Source organism: Leguminivora glycinivorella, chromosome 25, assembly GCF_023078275.1.
Source record: "Leguminivora glycinivorella isolate SPB_JAAS2020 chromosome 25, LegGlyc_1.1, whole genome shotgun sequence".
NCBI classification, from domain to species: domain Eukaryota; kingdom Metazoa; phylum Arthropoda; class Insecta; order Lepidoptera; family Tortricidae; genus Leguminivora; species Leguminivora glycinivorella.
In genome coordinates this window covers 11,427,237-11,438,371 of record NC_062995.1, presented here as the reverse complement: position 1 = coordinate 11,438,371, position 11,135 = coordinate 11,427,237, and positions in this window count along the sequence as shown.

Below are 11,135 nucleotides of genomic sequence, written 5' to 3'. Positions count from 1 at the left end.
GCTATAAGATACTGTTGAAGCCATACGAGAAAATCTAATAAAAGTGACGGTGTCACATTTCATCGGTTAGTAGACAAGCTATTTTGATGTAACTTAATTTAAGTAATTATTATAATGAAGGGACGGGCTCCTTAAACGCGAAGCTATGGCCGCCATTTTGACAACTGGAATCATAGATGAATTGCGCAGAGGCATAGAGGTAATAAGGTATAATAATTGTGATCATATTCTGTTTTCAATATATAATATAAAAATATTTATTTCAATTTATAGTTTTGAATATTACACGGTTCTAATACGAATTTTAGTCGATAATATTATACAATAAGCATGATTTTGAATTATTTCTGAATTCTCATTATTGACGAAAAATAGTGACACCAAAACTGAAATAGTATTTAATGCAACCGGTGTTTAAGGGAGGTAAAACAAGGTGAATGGCGCGATTATTATTCTGAGCGACAGAAACTTACAAAACTAATTTTATTCAAGGGAAATTAAAATTTATGAAAAAAACGTATGTTTATTTCACTGAGTAGAAATTAAATATAACACAATAGTGCTAAAAGTAAACTACTTAGTATTTCACACACAAAGTATAAAACAAAGGTCTACAATAAAAGTGTCGCGTCTATGTGGTCAAGTCTTACTCTATGACACGGTTCGCTTCACGCGCATGCGCCTCGCGCTGCCGCCGCTGCCGGTCGGCGCACAGAATATGTTCGAGTTGTCATTTCTAGTACGTAGTACATAGTAGTTCAATGATTACATTTGTTAAAATTAGGTAGTCACCTGGAAGTGCGAAATTACACAATTTTCTTTGGCTCGACAAAATTTCGTCTATTTTTTTCAATTTTAATTTGCCCGTGCCGCGGACGGGGACCTGGACAATGAATATACGGGTCCATATTGGCTCATATAAAATTATTTGTTATAAAATTATTGTTTATACCGATTTGTGCTCCGAATGATCATTTCTCATAATTTTACTTATCATAATTTTGTTTCATTATTATCAATAGTACTACTATCATTGTTCATAATAATCATTTAGTCGAAAGTTTTTAATCATAAATTCTATACAAATATTTAATAACATTCATAATTTTGTGTTTAAGAAAATCATTCATCATAAAATTATTTAAAAAGTTTTAGGGAAGTTCTATGAAAAACTTGTTCCATTTATAGAAGCGCGCTTGAAGCTTTTACAGTGACATATACAATTTACATTAAAAATTCGTCAACCTAACCCGCTCCTCCTCGCTACGCTCGTCGTCGCACCTAACTGGATTGTCACATGTGATGTCTGTTCTGTTAACAATAATATAACGATAAATTATATTACTCGCAATCGTTATGATCAATAAGTATATAAACATTAGTATAAAACGTATTTATGATGAATGACATTATGAACATAAGTCATTCGAAGTTACGATAGTTATTCACATAAAATTGTTATAAATAATGATCGTTATAATGTAAAATTGTATGAGAAACATTTTCGGACTACCAATAATCTATATAACAATTTTATATGAACTTTGGCGCACCCTGAATATACACTTAACCGTGCAAACTATCGGTCGACGGACGTGGACGTGGCCTTGAGCGCATGGACGTCCGATCGAAATCTGGCTCGCTGGATGTTTTGTTTGGTATTCTACTTTTGTAGCTCCATAACCCCTTGATCGAACCGGCTCATAATATGTTCAAGAAGGTAAATATGACGACCTCAGCAATACGTTTACCCATTTACATGAATTTCGTTCAAAGTTGCAACTTGCTGTTGCAAGTTGTTGTTGGAATTGCAGAAACGTGAGTAGCGAGTCGTGTCGTAGTATCTTCTTAGTAGTCTGTGAGTCGTGTGGAGTTTAATTGAAGAACATCGCTTCGCTCGTTCGACCAAGTTACCATAGAGTCCGTTACAGTAACACAGGGTGTAACTTTGGCCCGCATATATTAATAAAGAGATGACTGATATAGGCTTCCGTTGTAGGTAAATTAATGTTATTAAAACTACTATTATTATGTACTTATATGTTTTATTTAGAAACTTGCTTAAACGCTAGTATGCTATCATTGCTGCATGAACTGTTAGCTATTACACATATCAAACATTTAGACAGGCTGATAATTTATATAGCTTTATACAGAAAATAACATAAATCCAACCATATCACCTGTTCTTTATGGAGGCTACTATTGGCTACAGTAACTATTCATCTCGCTAAATGTAAAATTTCTATGAGGCATAACATTTTTATAGTATGTGTATTCAAACTTGAATAGTTTTTCACCGGAGTGATTCAATAGGTGTGGCCGTAACTCTCATTTCCTGTCTCACTACACATAGTATACATACATGAAGGGCGCTCCACAGGTGAGCCCCTAACTGTTCTCCTCTTCTACACTTGTAGTCGCAGCGGCTACAAAAGCTCCTCGTTAGTGTGAGCAAAGACACATGTAACTCCGTATATGCAGATAAAGTCTAAGAAAATTGTACTGTTAAGAAAAAGGTACGGTGGCCTAGATGGCGTTACTCTTTTGATTGACTCTCGACTAGATGGCGCTAGTAATATTTGACATTTTAAGAGGCTTTACGCCTAGGTAAAATACTTCAAATCAAATTATGAAGAAAGTATAGGTAATTTTAACTAACTGTTGATTATATGTAATACTTTGATTTTAATTTGTAAGTAAGAGTCAAAACTTGAATCGATTGAGTGTTATAGGATGTATATCTAGATTCCTAAAGTTTTTTCTTCGATTTTTAGATCGCCTAATATTTTTTGGCATAATGATCATTTGGCCTAATTTAAATGTCCTAATATTGTTCCGACTAACGCCGTTATAACCCACTTTTAACTTTAACCCATTTTTTTTTGTGTGGTTGGCTTGTAGAGGTAGTTCAGAGTGTTATAATATACACGTGAAAAAAAAAAACGTTTTTTTGCTAAAATTTAGTCAATTTCGAGTGATTGTTCACTTGAGAATTTGAGATCCCTCCATAAAAGTCACTAAGGTATATCTGAATTGTATGTTATTATGTCACAATAGCCCTGTCAAAGCAAGTAACAGTGAAATGTCGATCGCTACAAAGCCCCTTTTTCAGTTCATTCATATACAGAAACAAGTAAATCTCGCCTTAATGGTAACCAACAAAGTGGGACGTTTTACTAAACGCACTCACAAAATCTCATTTACGTTACATCACAGTGAAAAAGTATGAGCGGTATTTAGGGAATAAGGCCTCTTAAGAATATGGGTTAAAATTTCAAAACTGAAGTTCAAAAGTTTTATGCCTGTGTCGAGTCATGTCAGTCTATGTACTGTGACTACACATTTTACTTTGATAGTGACACTATACTCGATCCTCTTTGGTGTGCGAAATCAGATGAGACTTTAAATGTGCTTTTCGTCTACATTTGTAGTCACAGTGGCTACAACTAAAAGGCTTTTCGTCAGTGTGAGTCATCAGGTGTGTCCGTAATAGATATTTCCGTTTACATTTGTAGTCACAGTGGCTACAACTAAAAGGCTTTTTGTCTGTGTGAGTCATAAGGTGGTTCCGTAAAAATGATTTTCTTTTACACCTATAGTCACAGTGGCTACAATTAAAAGGCTTCTCTTCAGTGTGAATCATCAGATGGGCCTGTAATTCAACGTTTCGTCTACACTTGTAGTCACAGTGGCTACAACTAAAAGGCTTCTTGTCAGTATGAGTCATCAGATGAACCTGTAATTGAGGTTTTCGTTTGCACTTGTAGCCACAGTGGCTACAATTAAAAGGCATCTCGTCGCCGTGAGTCACCAGGTGAGACTTTAATTCTGCTTTGCTTCTACACTTGTAGTCACAGTGGCTACAACTTAAAGGCTTCTCGTCAGTGTGAGTCATCAGGTGCCTCTGTAAATCTGGTTTTCGTCTAAACTTGTAGTCACACTGAGTACACCTAAAAGGCTTATCGTCAGTGTGAATCATCAGGTGAGACTTTAATCGTGCTTTGCTTCTACACTTGTAGTCACAGTGGCTACAACTAAAAGGCTTCTTGTCAGTGTGAGTCATCAGGTGCCTCTGTAAATCTGGTTTTCGTTTACACTTGTAGTCACATTGAGTACACCAGAAAGGTTTATCGTCTGTGTGAGTTCTCAGACGAGTCTGTATATCTGTGTGTGTTTGATGTCGTTTTGAACCACAATTTTCTGTTTTTGAATGATGTAAAGGTGAGTGAGTGTTTACGTGTTTCTTTAAAAACAGCTTATCCCAGAACAGTTGGCTACAATGGTGACACTGATAGACGGTGGCGATGGCACTGGGTGTGTGTGCGGGCTCGGCGGACGCGAGAGCGGACGCTGCGACACGATTATATAGCGCGGCCGGGGCGACTACGGGGCGGTGCGGGCGCTCCGGCCCCAGCACGAGCTCGTCCTTCACCTCGTGCTTGGTGTACAAGTCGGCCAGCATGGCTCCTCGCTCACGCCGCACCCGGCCGTGCTGTCCGACCACTCCTCCTTCACGCGCTTCTCTTCATCCAGGAATACAGCTTCTTCCTTCACAGGGGCTGAAACAAATGGTTATATATATAACTTATAATTACAATTCGATCAAGTTACGTATATATGTATTTATGTATGTATGTAACTTTAATATTCAGGGTGTCCACTACTAAACCCAAAAAAATCCCTGACTTTTCCCTGACCGTTTCAGAAAATTTCCCTGACCAAATTTTCATTCTATGATGACATTTTTACCACTTTTGCTTAGGGTTGCAAAAAAAACGGTTTTTTTCTGTCTTGAAAAAAAAAAAAAAACACCTGAAAAAAGCAGTTTTTTAGGCATCCGTACCACAAAAAGGAAAAACAGAACCCTTATAGGATTACTTGTGCGTCTGTCTGTCCATCTTTTTGTCTGGAATATGTTTGTAATCTCGAAATATTAAAATTTGCAAGGCAGCTCATACTTTTATACAATTCCTACGGTTGTTTTACCTTTATGTTAACTAACAAACTTTAATTTCTGGTTTTATAAAAATAAGAGCGAATGTGGTGGTTGGCATGCCGGGCGCGGTGCCGGCGCGGCGGCGGCGGCGCCTGTTCGCGGCGGCCGGCGCACCGCTCGAGCCCGAGCTGCTCTTAACCGCATCATGTTGGAGACAGGCGATATTGACATATTTGCTGATAGTGTTGGTGTGTTTTACAGAAAACTCTTAAGGTTCATAGACTCTACACACCTTAGGTAATTAATGTAATAACCATAGTTTAACTTTTAAGTGTGTTTGATTTTATTTATGTCAATTTAACATGTACATAATTATATTACCACATTAGTGCTTTGGTGAAATACTGTTAACTTTTGTGTATTTTTAATAAATAAATAAATAAAAAAACGTGAAAAAAGTCCCAGAATCGGGCCCCTTTTGCTATACTCTGACCGCCCCTGTCTATACTACTGTAATGTTTGACGTTATCACGTTAAACTACCGTCCGTAAACCGACTTTACAGACAACCAATTTTTTTCTTAAAAATTATTATTTTTAGTAAACTGATGACTTCTATCTTGCCACCAAATTATTCAGAAATAACCGAATTAAATGAAACTTCAAAATTAAGCAGCTCTATGACTCTTGTTTATGGTAGAATGCCATCAGTTTTTAGATACTTATTTTTACGGATTTGTGTTTTTTGTCCATAATTTTTTTTAAAACCTACTAATTTAGGAGTTAGAGTGGTGCAAAGTTGCAACATTTTCCCGTAGCATTACTAAGGCGCCAGAGACAGAAAGCGATATCGACGGAGCCCCGCTTATTACAGAAACTGCACAAAATAGGAGCCTTCGGCCGTTTGAAGATACCTAACGAACCTAACCTATACCTATATAAAAGTCGTCATTTTGTATCCTAGACCGTTTGCGAGACACGCGTTAATTTTATTAAAGTGCTAGTGCCATTTACTAATCTTAGAACCCTAATATCTCAGTAAATATTAATGGAGAAGAAAAAGTTTATATAACAAAACATCCTTATTTAAACGTGTTCTATATGATTTATCAATATTAACATAGGTTATATTGGTAAAAAAATCATCGTAAATTTATTAAGTCTCTGGCGCCTTAGTAAATACTATGGGAAAATTCGCAACTTCGTACTGCTCTAACTCCTAAATAAGTAGGTTTTTCAAACAACTTCATTCTATAAAAGATGCTTATTTTAATGCAATCTTTCAAGTTTTTAAATTACAAACACTCAAAAATAATAAACACGGGCGCGCCATCTGTCGCAGCTGTGGTGCTTTACTCAGGCCACACGCTACAACCATACCGAGCGCATCGATCAGCCGCTTAGTTCCAACGCGCGCCAATAGATGGCGCTTAAGCTATATTGGGAAACGGGACAATGACGTCATCTTTTTCGTGCATGCTGCCCGTAGTAACGAGTTATTAGACGTTATCACGTCAAAAAAAACCGCCCTCCTTTGGGGTTCTGGTAATAAATACTTTCAAATGTTGGATTATGTTATCAATTCGTGTGTATATTTTTTAATGTTTGTTATTTGATTGTTTGTTGTGCCTGTGTGGTGACGGGTTGCCTGTGTGGTGACAGGTTAAGAATTTCACCACCCCCTTTCTTCCCGTGGGTATCGTAGAAGGCGACTATGGGATATGGGTTAAATTGTGGCGTAGGCGAGAGGCTGGCAACTTGTCACTGCAATGACAGTTTCGTTTTCTTTCAACCCCTTATTTGCCAAGAGTGGCACTGAAGCTTTAGTAGTTTCATGTGTTCTGCCTACCCCTTTATGGGATACAGGCGTGACTGTATGTATGTTATTCGATATCTCCGTCATTTCTGAACCAATTTTGAAATTTGGATGACGGACGCATGTCACCAGTAACGTATGCGGAATGAAATCTGGACAAAGTTTTGATATCGTACAGAGTAAGTAAATAAATAAACTAAAATAATGTATAAATGCCAGATTAAAGTTTACATATCTGTCATTTAAACTGGTAAGTTTCATGAGTATTGGATTCCTTTTCTCGAAATGATGGTCAATCGAGAAGGACGACCTAGCGAAACAGTTTGTAATTTCTACATACCAATTTTCTGTGACCGAATGCAAAGCCCGAGGAAAGTTTTGTAGGAAGGGTTAGAAGCTAACAGTCAATTTATAATATTTTTGCGTCCTTTTTCTTTACAAAAACTACCGCAACAAAGCGTGGTTCAAGAAAACATTACAGCATTGGCAAGTTTTCTGGGAGAGATTTGATTAAAAGAAATGTCGGCCCCCTAAGGCACAAAATCTTACAGAGAGCTCGAGACAGCATTCGAATGGGGCAGCGAAAGTGATAAAAATTATCTTGAAGACATGAGTATCGATACACATTCAAAAAAAGTTAGGCCTATATTATTATAAAGTTAGGTCTTCAAAAATAAAAAACTTTGAAAATGCTGCTACGCCGTTAAGTCAAAAAATGTAAAAAACAGCTGTTTTTGCATTTCTGGGTTTCTGAATGACTAATTATATGTCGAGTAAATGGAATTTCACGACAAGAAAACTATTATTTTGAGAACACTAATAATCCTACGGACAAGAATGTGAAAAATGTCGAGCACACGAAGCTTCTTTAAAAAGTTATCACATGGAAGATGAATTTGGACCTTAAAAATTGGTTTTGTCGACACCGATGGACATAAAGTATCACAAGTTCTGTTAGAACTGTTAGAAGCCTCACATTGGCGAAAACTAACTCTTTTATTTATCGATATTCAATACATAATTAAAATCACGAAAGATATCAAAAATAAACTATGTTATATTAATTTTATAAGACATTGAATTTTGTCCAGATTTCATTCCGCATACGTTATAAAGCGACTTCTCGTTCTTAACGACCGCGCTTAACCAAAAGACATATTTATACTTGGTAGCGTAAATTTGTATGCGTTTGGTAAGCGTTGGGAATGCACCATAGCTACTTGCATGAGTTTAGTTCCTCAAGCCGGTTAGTAACATATTTCTACCCACTTTGTAAACAAACGAATGTTTTGTTATAATCATTTATTTATACAGTATAATATATAACACTGTCTGCATGTTAGTCGTAAGATAGATATACTGAAACATAATTGTATTCTCAAGTAAGCGAATTTATGTAAATTCTTAGTGAGAATAAAGTTCTTAAACCTTAAGTCACTATAAGTGTGCCGTTCAGATTTGAGGAGTTCCGTTCTGACCATCATCAGCAGTTCCACTGCACCAAATGTCACTGTTCTGAACGTAAGTGCATGCTGTTCTTATAAAAATACCAAAGTCACTATAAGTGTGCCGATCAGATTTGAGGAGATCCATTCTGACCATCATCAGGAGTTCCACTGCACCAAATGTCACTGTTCCGTACGTAAATGCATGCTGTTCCTTTAAAAACACAAAAATCACCATATGTATGCCTTTCAGATTTGAGGAGTTCCCTCGATTTCTCCAGGATCCCACCACCAAAACTGGGTTCTGAGAAAAATGGGACCAATCTGTATGCATATGTATACATTAAATAAAAAAAAAAAATTCCAAAATCGGTCCAGTAACGGCGGAGATATCAAGAAATAAACATTAAAAAAAAATACAGACTTATTGAGAACCCCTTTCCTTGAGATTTGGAAGGCAGTTAAAAATATCAAGACGAATTCTTAGTAATGTTGTTAAGAGAGTTGAGTTCATGTATAAAATAATAAAAAAATAATACTCCGAGTAAACAAGAACGAGTTTTACTTACTGCATTAACCATGAGATAAGGTATAAAACATATTAGTTTGTTACTCCACAGATATAAGGAAATAGTGTTACATTGCAAGTGTCCTTAACTGGACCCAGAAAACTGTGTACCTCCTATGATGGACAAGGAACAATTTACGAAACCAAAATTTACAACAAACAATCCTATGTTAAACTAACCCAAAAAATTTTTTTTTGGGGTATATAAAACTGACTCATTGAGTATCAGTTGGCTTTATGCAACTTAGAATGCATTAGAACTCTTTTTTTTTGTATATTCTGTGTGTATTGTGGCAAGCAAATAAACGGATATCTATCTGGCACGCAGTTGTTTGCCAGGAAACTTAGCGCGCGCTATTATGATAAATATTAATAACACGCATCAACAGATCACACAAGTATTGTGAGTAGTGATATCGGAGTAGATCGCGGTTATTGTATGAGCTTACCCATTTCCCACTGGTCCGTCTCGGGCTCCAGCTTCACGCGCGCCGGCGACATGCTGCCAGACGCGGCACTCGTCTCCATCTCTCACTCTCAAAAGTTATACTTTTGTGCTCAAAACGTCTTACTCGAGATGTTTAGATGTGCTCCTATCGAAACAAATACGAAATGCAAATATTGCAAGTAAAATACGCTTTGAGATGAAGACAAAGACGCACTGCCACTGACAGATAAGTGAAGTGCCCAAGTGACATTGAGTATTGACAGCTCAATTCTATCATCTTTGGGTAGCCCATAGATTTAGAATTATTAAACTAGATTGTTTAGTTAGGTCAAAAAGTGTGTCCACATGAGAGGTAATTGTTTGGGCAGGGGCGGCTCACTCCGCGTTTGTATCGCCGCGCTACAAGTACATGCTGGCGGCCGCGAGTTCGCGGCCTAATCAGGGGTGGCGCGCGTTCTCACGGAACGCACGTTCGCACTTTCTATTGTTACTTTACGTCGCGAGTTTTTTTAAGGTTCATATGCGATGTCCACGTGTGGAACGGCTAATAATGCATAGTTAAATAGACATCATGAATAAAATAGGACAATCTTACACAGATCTTATTGATTAAGTCCCACGGAAAAGTTCAATAAGGCTTGTGATGCTGAAGGCTTACACAAAAATATATAAATACTATATATATAGCTAGAAAGTACCCAAGACTTGAATATATAGTATAACATTTTATCTGAGAATTAATTCGTTTTAATCCATAGGCAACCCTATCATCCGATGCTGCGCACGTGCGGCTCGTTTCTTTGTTAGAATTTTGTAGGCATTTAAAAAGGCGGCATTTTGTGAACATCAAAGCAGTGGGCCTTCTGTACTTGTACTATTATATATTCTGTGGTTTGGGCTGGTTTCCCTCTCGCACTTGCTGACAATGTCAACATTATTCAGTGACGTCATCACTGTCATAAATTGGGGATACCAGTCAATTTTCAAAGTTACTACTAAATCTACTAACACCCAATTGAAAGTATTTTTTAATTATACAAATCTTTGATTTACTGGCATCAAAATAATTACATTATAATTATTTTCAAATTTTTTGAAATATATAGAAACCCTAGTTTGAATATAACATTAAAATAAAATAAGAAGTTATAAAGTCAGGTAATATACTACTAATATGGGAACCTCATTAACACTGGCAACACGTGCGAGAGGGACACCAGCCCAAACAATGCCCTCTCATGTGGACCGTTTTCGCTAGTCTGATACGATCGACTTTCTGTTTCAGTAATAAGGTTTAATTTCGTATGGCAAAAAATGTGATTGAGCTGTCCCCTGTAAAGGTCTTTGGGGTAGCCCCGTCTTAAGGGCCACACCAGACGAGCTGATCAAATCGGTCGAAAGGAAATTGTAATATAGCCTCCAGGCTATGAGGATGAATTGCGGTGCGAATTCTTGGATCGTAAAGCTAGGAACATACTACGCCGACTACGCGGACGTCCGTCGTAAATCGACCGCGGACGGGGATCTGGACAATGAATATACACTTAACCGTGCAAAGTTGCAAACTATCGGTCGACGGACGTGGACGTGGCCTTGAGCGCATGGACGTCCGATCGAAATCTGGCTCGCTGGATGTTTTGTGACCGTGCACACTGATCGGTCGCGGTCGATTTACGACGGACGTCCGCGTAGTATGTTCCTAGCTTAAATATCGCGACCAGGGTAATCTTGGGGCGGAGCGATAGTCTGTTAATGGTATGTATTACATTTGTTAAAATTAGGTAGTCACCTAGAAGTGCGAAATTACACAATTTTCTTTGGCTCAACAAAATTTCGTCTATTTTTTTCAATTTTAATTTGCCGTTGCCGCGGACGGGGACCTGGACAATGAATATACGGGTCCATATTGGCTCATATAAA